At 46.2% G+C, this 9,733-nt stretch overlaps 1 pseudogene; it reads right to left on the bottom strand.

Annotated features, from left to right (window-relative positions):
- Positions 1-929: 929 nt before the first annotated feature.
- Positions 930-9,466, bottom strand: LOC121450217 (annotated as a pseudogene).
- Between the last annotated feature and the right edge of the window lie 267 nt (positions 9,467-9,733).

Below are 9,733 nucleotides of genomic sequence, written 5' to 3'. Positions count from 1 at the left end.
CATCCCAAGGATCCAGAACACTAACAGGAACGCATTACATTACCCTTAGAAGTGAGAGAGCTGATTCCAGAGAAGGTACAGTTGCATGGAAGAATGTTGACAACTCATCACTTTCATGGTCTGGACAACAGTGCGGTGAGGACCACTGTAACAGTGGGAATGACACATGAACTTAATGCCTTCTTCTCCTAGGGACAGGTGTGCTGTATACCAGGGGCTTCCAGTGTTCCGACATAGCTGCGACTATGAAAATCCATCTCATAGTGAACAGGGATCTGAGACAGGAATTCTGAAATGTGATTCCAGGGGTGTGCAATTGCACTCAGAGCTCACCCATCCCTCTAAATCCCTTTAAACTGCCTTTTCCCCAATCTCTGTTTCTTGAACATTCCCATGTAAAATCATGACAGAATTAAGGCAAAGGGTGGCTATTTTCAGAGAGTTTCATTGAAAACTATTTTTCAGGATTAATAGAAGCAACATTAATGGAGCTGTGACCAGTGACCTTGCCATTAGAAGCAAAAACATGATGGTTTCATTTATAGGAATGGCATCCAAGAATATTTTTGTCACGATTAATAAGGGTTTACCAGTTACAGTGTGATTCCATGGTATTTATTCTACACAGACTAGGTAAGTCTTCAAGAATTTCAAAGAACATTTTTATGAATACAATATGTATATTACCTAATGAAAGAGTAGAGACTGTGGCAGGATCCAACACATGATATCAGTGGTGTAGGAGGGGAGCGCAAATTAAAATTTGTTTGACAGGAAGTCAAGAGTTCTTTGACCCATGTCCTCATTTCTTCCTGGACCACTATTATTATTGTTTCGTCCTCTCCTTTCCCCCAAACATATAACTAAGCAAAGACCCCATGAAGCATAGGTCTTCCTAGTCCCACTCCACAGAAAGCCCAAGTTTACTATCAAATACCCTTTATGTAACCAATGACAGCCTTTGCAGCTTTCATAGAGCAGGGGAAAGAAAGATACTTCTTATCAAGCAACATAATGCATCCGTGAAAGCCATCTTCCACATGGTACCAGTTCACAGGGACCCCCTGGTCTTCTAAGCGCTTCTTGTACAGCAACACATCATCCCGGAGGATGTCGTTCTCACAGCTCACCAGCAATGTCTTAGGAAGCTGAGAAATGACCTTGTCATCTGCTAGGACGGGTGAAATTTCTGCACTCCAAATGTGTTTGGTTTCTAGATAGGCAGCCTCATTAAAAGGCCCAAGAGACTCTGGTTGTGAAAATTGTCTCCAAAACCTTCTGGGGATGTTTTCATGACTGATCCATTTCTGGTATTTCTTCCACTTATCCAGAGGTATAACAGCACCTGCCAACATGGCATCTTTCCAAGAGAGGTCAATGGCCAGGTAGTTACACAGACACATAAACAGCATGTCTCTTGTAAGGAATGGCACATTTTTGCTCTGCTGATATGATGGCAACTGAAAATTGACGAAATTCAAAATTGGTTGAATCAGGACTTGTGCCTGGACCTGGGGTAGACTGGGAATTCTGGTTAAGACCTGCATGACTGGCCACAGCCCAACCTCCCATACTCTCTCCACAGAGAACCACCCGGGATGGGTCCACCGCAAAGGATTCCAGGTGCGTCAGGAAGTAGATGTGGCACTCAGGCAATCATTGGCAAGGACAGGATGATGGGAGCTAGGAAGCTTGCGGTACCTGAGGAGTAGAGAGCAAACACAGCAAGCTACTTTACAATCAGGTCACTGGAGGCCACTTCGATCATCGTCCTCTACTCTCAAAGCGGACCAAACTTGACTCAATCCGCAGAGTGAGCCTAACAAGTAAACATGGCAACCCCCACTTTCCCTTCAGGGACTTTGATGATCAGGGAGGCCAGGATGCTCCATGTCCACCCATACTACTTCCCATAGATGAGCACATCACATACAGAATCCAGCAAGTTCGAAGATGATGTCTTAGAAAACAGAGCAAGCAGCAAGGATCCAGGGACGGCTACTGGATTCATCTGGTCTCCCCTCTTGTGAGACTCACCTTTCCCTGATGTGTGAGGCACATGGGGAGCAGTATTAAAATTCACCCCTTGATACACTGTAAGTCCATGCCAGTGTTAGCAATAAGGCGTTCATTCTGAGGTTTATTTCCCTGTGGTTAAGCAAAAGAGTTAGGAGATTAGGCCGTTGCACTCCTTGATGGGGAGCTCTTAGACTCCCGCAAAGGAGGCAGCGTTGAGAAAATGACTGTGAGTCTAATCGTCAGCTAGACTTCTAACACACAGGTGATTTTGAACACCACACGAACATTAAGAAAGCTGCACAACAATCGTGGCCACTTGCAACTAAAACACAACCCTAGCACCTGAACTTGCAGCCACCACCAAAAGTTTTCAAACATTTTGAAATAGACTTTCCTTATGATGTGCAGCTAAAGAAAAGGAACTACTCAGATTATATGCCTATCAGGACTCTAGCCCAGTTCAGAAGGGACAATACAATACTTCTCATAAACACAATTCTATATGAAGGCCTGCTGACACCAGGGCACACGCTCTTTTCTGATTAGATTAGCATGCTGTTGTGTTAATTTTGTGAGCCAGCTGGAAGGCATCTTCCTATGTTGGCCACTGCCTTGGTTTGCAACATTTGACCCAATAAACAGCCTCTCACTAGAAGTTATTTCCTGATTGCTTTTTTTTTAATATTTTATTTATTATGTATACAGTGTTCTGTCTGTGTGTATGCCTGCAGGCCAGAAGAGGGCACCAGACCCCCTTACGGATGGTTATGAGCCACCATGTGGTTGCTGGGAACTGAACTCAGGACCTTTGGAAGAGCAGGCAATGCTCTTAACCTCTGAGCCATCTCTCCAGCCCTCCTGATTGCTTTTGTACAGCAGACGGAGCAGGTTACCAGAAAGAAGCAGCGGTGCCAGTAACAGCAGAGGCTGCAGAACCAGAGGCACAAGGGCTACTGGTAGTCTGATAATGATGATAACTGGCCCTTGGAGGAAGCCAGAAGCCTTGAGAACAATGATAGCAGAGTCACAGGGAATATCCAGTGGCCACACAGGAGCAGAGGTGAAGCTGCAGGAATGGCAGTGAGGGGTAGCAGAGGGGCAAGGCTGACAAAAGAGCTCAAAGCCAATAGCAGAAAGTCAGGGAGACAGAGGCAGCAGTGGCCACAACAGGAGAAACAAAACCTGGAGAAATAGCAGCTGTAGCTTTAAAGAGCCAAAGGTGTTAGACACTCCATGTGAGAAACTGTGAATAACCCATTGTCAAGACCTGGGGTATGGTGACATCCTAGACAGGTGTACATAAAAATATATAAGTAACACCCAAGTTCAGGGCCCCTTTCTATAGTCTAATGTCACCCAGATGGTTCCAATAAATACCCTAGCATATATGAGCCCCCCCCCCCCCCCGTCATCTCAAGATGCTCACCCTACCATCAGCACCACAGAGTCTGTCTCACTGGCCAGGAAGCTGCAAAGGCCATGGTAACTGTCTGCAAGAGAAAAACCCAGTATTAAAGCAGCTGTGGCAAGAACCACGCACTTTCTACCACAGACCCCGGGACAGCAGCTACCTTGGTGGACCCAGAGACAACGTCTTCTCTCACAAGTTCAGAGAAGTTTGGTGTCTACAGCACATGAAGGGCAGGAAGAGAAGGAAGAGACAAGATTGGAAAGAGCATCATGGGGTACGGGAGGGGCTGCAATGCAGACATGATATGCTCTAACGTGTCTTTTTGGACCCTTCTGGTGGGAAGAGAAGACTGAAGCTCAAGAAGTGGAGCCAACACAACTTGGGTTCAGCAGTGAAGGGGATGAAGTGATTGGATTTTCTCCACCGTGTGCCAGCCAAGCTGAGGAACGTGCACGATTTAGAGAGTGGTGTGAAAAGGCAGAAATGGTCAGTGCTATAAGTAGAGAGGAAAGAAAGGGCTCACAGCCATTTCCAGCAAGTCCTACTCTGACACACTGCCCCAAGCTAGACTTAGACCAACACAGAAAACTTTGCCGCTTAAGCTACAACCCACTGACTGGGGTGAGCCCCAAACTCCGCACCCATCCTCTCTTTAAGAAACTCCAACTTCTTCCTGCATCAGCTCCCTCCTGACAAGTCCCCATGAGAACATGTGTCAGATTCTACCTTTGATGAAGCTCCCCACCTCACGTGGAAGCTAATTACCCAAGCTTCCAATTATTGCACCTCCTCCATGATAGAAGATGATGCCTCGCCGGGGTTTGGAAGACACTGCCTTGGGCTTGATCAGCTTCACAGGAACTGTTCCAAAATGCATGTCAGTCGCCAGCGCGTTAGGATCCTTCTTTATCGGCATTAGACTTATGAGAAACTGTAAAAACCTGGGCATGGCACAAATTCTCAGTTTCTCTAGGATGTTTCCCTGTAGTAGACAAAGGACAGGAAGTGTGCATAAGTAGCACAAATTCTAATTGTTCTTAGTAATAAAAACCTGGAGTCAGATTTAAGTGTGAATGCCGGAAGAGCAGAGAATTAGAGCAGCCAGCGCCTGGAGAGTTCACACTTCTACCAATGCTCAGATTGAAAGGGCGATCCTGTCCTCAGACTGCCTCCTCAGATTGCATCCTCAGTCTGACTGCCTATGCTTCACACTGCTGCCTCAGACTGCTTGCTCAGATTGCATCTACTCCAGTCTCCTCCTGCCTTATATTCCTCTCTCTGCTCAGCCATATCACTCCTGTCTCCACCTCCCTAGTGCTGGGATTAAAGGCGTGTGATCCCAAGTGCTGGGCTCACCTTCGAGTGAACTCTGTTTCTCTCACAGACTGGAGCAATTTCCTGTAGCCCAGGGTAGCTTCAAACTGACAGAGATTCATCTGCCTCTGTCTCCCAGGTCCTGGGACTAAAGATGTGTGCCACCACTGCCCGACTTCTAAAAGCTTAGTTCTTCTGCAATCCAGTCTTCAGACAAGCTTTGGTCATTAAAAACACAAACAAAGTATCACTCCAGGTGAGTAATTGCTGAAGCCACTTAGCATTGCTCAGGTGTCTTCACCAATCCCCACCTGCTTACCACATGTACAAAGGGATCATGGGGACATAACTCACTATTTTATACATAATATATATGCATTATTTTTAGATAGGGGAGCCTGTTTGAACTTTACTTCCCACAAGGTCCTGAATGAATGGTGATGTTGTTGTGATCCAAGTGTTGACTTCACTTCATCAAAACTCATTAAAATTCCATTGCCAGTAGTAAGAACTGGGCATTTTAAGAAGCGGCGATGTGATATTCTCTTGAGTTGTTTAAGTCATTTATGAATGAGTGAGGTTTTCTGTCTCATAAGCATAGGCATCCTTTTCTAGTAAGAGATGACATGAGATAGCCCATTGCTGAAACCATTGCTCTAGGGCTTCCCAAACTCCAAAAATGTACAGGTTTTTGTCCTTACTTGGCTACACCAAACTGCTTGGGGTGGTGAGAGCAACCCAACAAGGGGTGAAGAAAACCGACAGGGACCCCATGGAGGTGCCTCAGGATGAGACAGCCAGGTAGTTGACACAACTGATGGAATATTTTCACACTATTTCACCTTGCTAATGCGTTTTTTAGTGTTTCTTTGGGCCTGAACTGCAAGGCCAACTTGCGTTTTCTCAAAACCATCAAGAGTGTACCTTGAGAAGTTACCCCGCAGGGACCTTCACAGTTCCAGTGTACAACTTTGAAAATAGGGCCACCATAGAGAACTGAGGCAAAATGTCACAAGGGACTTTTAATCAAGCTAATACCATCCTTTTCTAAAGGCTTAAATCATTGTCGGGCAGGCTAAAGAGCTCTGTGTACTTCTACCCCAGTGGGGACAACAGATGTGTGGATGGAGCATATAAATAAGTCAACTTGACCCAAGATAGACTAGCAAGTGCTCTGCACTGTGCCTGTCCATTTCGTGGAGGGGTGCCATTATGCCCGAGTGGGCACCAAAACAGGCTTCCTGCAAGCATTTCCAAGTACACAAACAGCAATCAAAGCCACTAGCGAGCAACTTGCACAACTCAGTACTAAGTGTGAGTACTCACAAAAAATTGAGGTGGTGAGAATGGCCGTTTCACAAAATGATGCGACAACTAGAGAGAATACAAGCAGGTTCAAGGACACCACCCCCATACAGTCTGACTGGGACTGGGTTACTGTTTTAGGAGATTATTAGAAGAATAGTTAAATAACTTAAGTACATAGCTATTGCAGGGGTGAAAAGGCTCTCCTAGAGACCATACATTTGTTAATGAAAACCCCAAGTGCCAGAGAGGGGTTACCTCCCTACAAGTTGTTGGCCAGGGAGGCACCTGAGGCCCCATAAAACACAAAAGCTCTTGCCACTGATGTTGGGTAAGCCTATTGCTAAAGACACTTCATGGTCTGGTTGCAGTGCAGGGATATAAGAAGCTGGGACAGAGATGGGAGGTTTCTTCTTATGACTCTCTAATAATGCCGAAATGTGCTCTGTGGGCTGCTACAGGAGAGCTGCTGCAGGAGAGCTGTCGCAGGAAAGCTGCTGCAGGAGGGCTGCTGCAGGAGAGCTGCTTCAGGAGAGCTGTCGCAGCAAACCCTGCTCAGCTATGGTCCCTGCCTGCTATGGCACCAAACGCCAGGCAAGGTGTTCTTGCAGAGGAAATAGTGACAGGATTATTGTGGGACAATCAAGATCTTCTCCATTGCATGTGAGGCCCACTACACATGAGAGAGTTCATGTCTGGTACTGTAAGCCAAGACAAAACCTAGTGGTTCAGGAGGCCATAGCATTCGGAGGGGAATCTCTGACACTGTTTGTTGAATGTTTGTGATGTGCTTAGTAAACTGCCTTCTGATTGTCTGTGCATCAAGCACTGTTGTTGTCACCCTCAGAATTCCTTTGACGATGGACAGTGTCCCACAGAGGACCAAAAACCACCAATGAAAGTCCTGAGAACAAGTGACTACTGGTAGGGCACAATGGCTCAATGGTCAGCCCGAGAGGGCATCTGTTATTCCGATCCCCGTTGAGACTCAGCGGGCTTTGAGGAGGAAAGGGGTCATAAAGAACGCAAGTAAAAACAGAGAAAGAGGTAGAGAGTTGTACAGCATTTCTTTTTCTTTTTTTTTTTTTTTTTTTTTTTTTTGGTTTTTCGAGACAGGGTTTCTCTGTGGTTTTGGAGTCTGTCCTGGAACTCGCTCTTGTAGACCAGGCTGGTCTCGAACTCACAGAGATCCGCCTACCTCTGCCTCCCAAGTGCTGGGATTAAAGGCATGCGCCACCACCGCCCAGCAGCATTTCTTCTGGATGGAAACATTCCCTCTGAAAGAGAGCAGGCAGCTCTTGAGACTGAAGAGGAACACTACCCAGCCCTGGAAACAACTGAGAGTCTAGAGGCAGTAGCCAACTACTAGGCAAGAATGCTTTGAGCAGAGGTGCATAATCAGATTCTCCTTCCGGCAATCTGCAGAAGGCTCCAAGTGACTGCATATTCAAGTTCAGAGGTCACATTCTAGAGAAAGACACCCTCCACCTCCATTTTATATTGGTGGCTGCTTCTTCCTTAGAGGCCATCGCTGCTGTGCCCAGAATCCCTTGGAATTATGAAGACACTGTTGCAAGTGTAGAATTGCATAGCTGGTTTCCTTCCACAGAGCCAGAGATCTACGGGGAGAATAATCCCATGCATGCTAGTCCACTCCTCTTCTCTACCTCTTCAATAATAATAAATGATTTGTTCAACAGTTTGGAACAATGCCATGACATGTATGAAACTTTCAAAGAACAAATAAGTATTCTTTATTTTGTTGTTGAGGCCACAATGCAAGGCTAATCTTCTGATTTGGGGCCCAAGGAATGTTTCCAGACTCTTTTTCCTCCCACATAAACATCTCCTCTCTCCTTTCTCTGTTTTGGACTGTGTGAACATCAACCACTTGGATTTCTTCATGGTCACTCTTCTCATAGGCAGCTTGCCAGGGGTGTCTGGACTAGAGAGATCAGGCAGGGTCTCCCACATAGACTAGCCAACACTAGACTCAAGTCCACATCTTCTGTGTACACGTAGCACATGTCACAAGCCACTGTCAGCAGGTACTTAGCATAGGAGTTGTTTTTAAAGTAAGGTCAGAATGATCCACATGTCTCTGTGCCCTTGGAGATCCAAGGCCCTCATTTGTAGGGCCAGGAGCCCAAATTAGCATGTGACCCATACACTTGCTTATTCCTCTAAAGTGGTCCATTTTTGTGGTGGGAAATTTTCACAGGGCAGAAATACATGTTTTCACAACTTTCCAGATCCTATGAAGCCTGATCAAAGTGCCAGATAATGCTCTCACCAGCATGGCCCTTCAGAGGTCATTGCTTCAGTTTAGATGAGGACTCTGAGGAACAGAGAAGTTAGCCAAAGGGCTCTCGAGCCAGTGAGAACACAGTAGCAATGTTGCCCAGATATCCTGGCTGTGAACTTGTTAGCCTTCTCTTCTGCACTTCCTCCTCAGCTCGTCTTAGAGGTAATCACAGTGCAATATCTGGCAACTGCCAAGTCCCCAGTCAGAGTTTCGACGTCTACACTCATTCAAATTGCCGGATTATCATACGGGGCCAAACAATCCTGCACACATCTGCTGAACTCCTTAGCATGTGCTGAACTCTGTTCCCAATTTCCATCCCTGAAAGCTAGCTCAGAGTCCCACTGACTGTGCACCTATGGTAAAGGGCTCGGTGAATCCATTACATGGATGTCATCAAATAGGACAAATTAATCTCTGTCTTTGGAGTCTCGGGTGCATGTAAGGAATCTCCTAGAGACAGGGACATGGAACAAGGAGCAAGGGGGCTATGACTGAATGCTGCTTGGGATCTATCAGGACTTAGTGGGTAACACTTGTGTCTGAAATTATTTTCTTGGTCTTCAGAAAATAGCTTCATACCCAAGACTAGTGATGCACCCTGTAATAAGGCCCCTCAATAGATGGGAGTGAGGGATGGCCAGTTTAATGATAAGGCCAGTCAAGACTACATTGTGAGATCCTTTCTCAATAAGAAAGAGAGGAAAACTGAAATTGGGAGAGAAAAGAAAAGAAGGAAGCAAGGGAGAAAGCAAGGTTGAGGAGGAGGAAAAACCAAGAAAAGAAAGTGGAAAAAATAGAAACAGGGGTAAGATGTGGGAGGTGAGAGACTTCCCCAACTCAGTCTTGTGAGAACCTAGAGAAAGAAGAGATGGTAAAGAAAGGAGAAGGGCAAGGTGCAAAGAGAACCCCCAACCCATGGTGGGGCCCAAGAGAAAACTCACCAGCGCTATCAGGTACAGTCCAATGCAGTGCACAAACCATAACTCGACTGGATGCTTCAGGGTAGAAGGGATATCTGCCGAGAGGAAGTTTTAAATAGCAACCCATACAAAGACTCCCAGTAAGAATGTGGGCAGCCCTGCTAGCAGCAGCAACCAGAGCACAGCCATGACCCAGGTGCCCCAGGAGCTATTGTCCTGAGAAACTCACTTCAGAGCTTGTGTGAAGGGCACCTGATCCTGTTTTACAGACGGCTGCCTCCACCCTTTCCTTCTAGCGTATGTCCAGCACAGTGAACTGACCTGACTCTCAGTCCATGCAAGCCAGCCAATGAAAAACAGAGAAATCAGCTTGAAAGAAAGAAAGAAAGAAAGAAAGAGAGGGAGAAAGAGGGAAAGAGGGAGGGAGGGAGGGAAAGAAAGAAATAAAGAAAGAGA

This window comes from Microtus oregoni, unplaced genomic scaffold, assembly GCF_018167655.1.
Source record: "Microtus oregoni isolate MIOR12 unplaced genomic scaffold, Mior012 000006F_ref0000085, whole genome shotgun sequence".
Classification (NCBI taxonomy): Eukaryota; Metazoa; Chordata; class Mammalia; order Rodentia; family Cricetidae; genus Microtus; species Microtus oregoni.
Note: the sequence above shows the minus strand (reverse complement) of the source record. Positions and strands in the feature narration are given on the sequence as shown.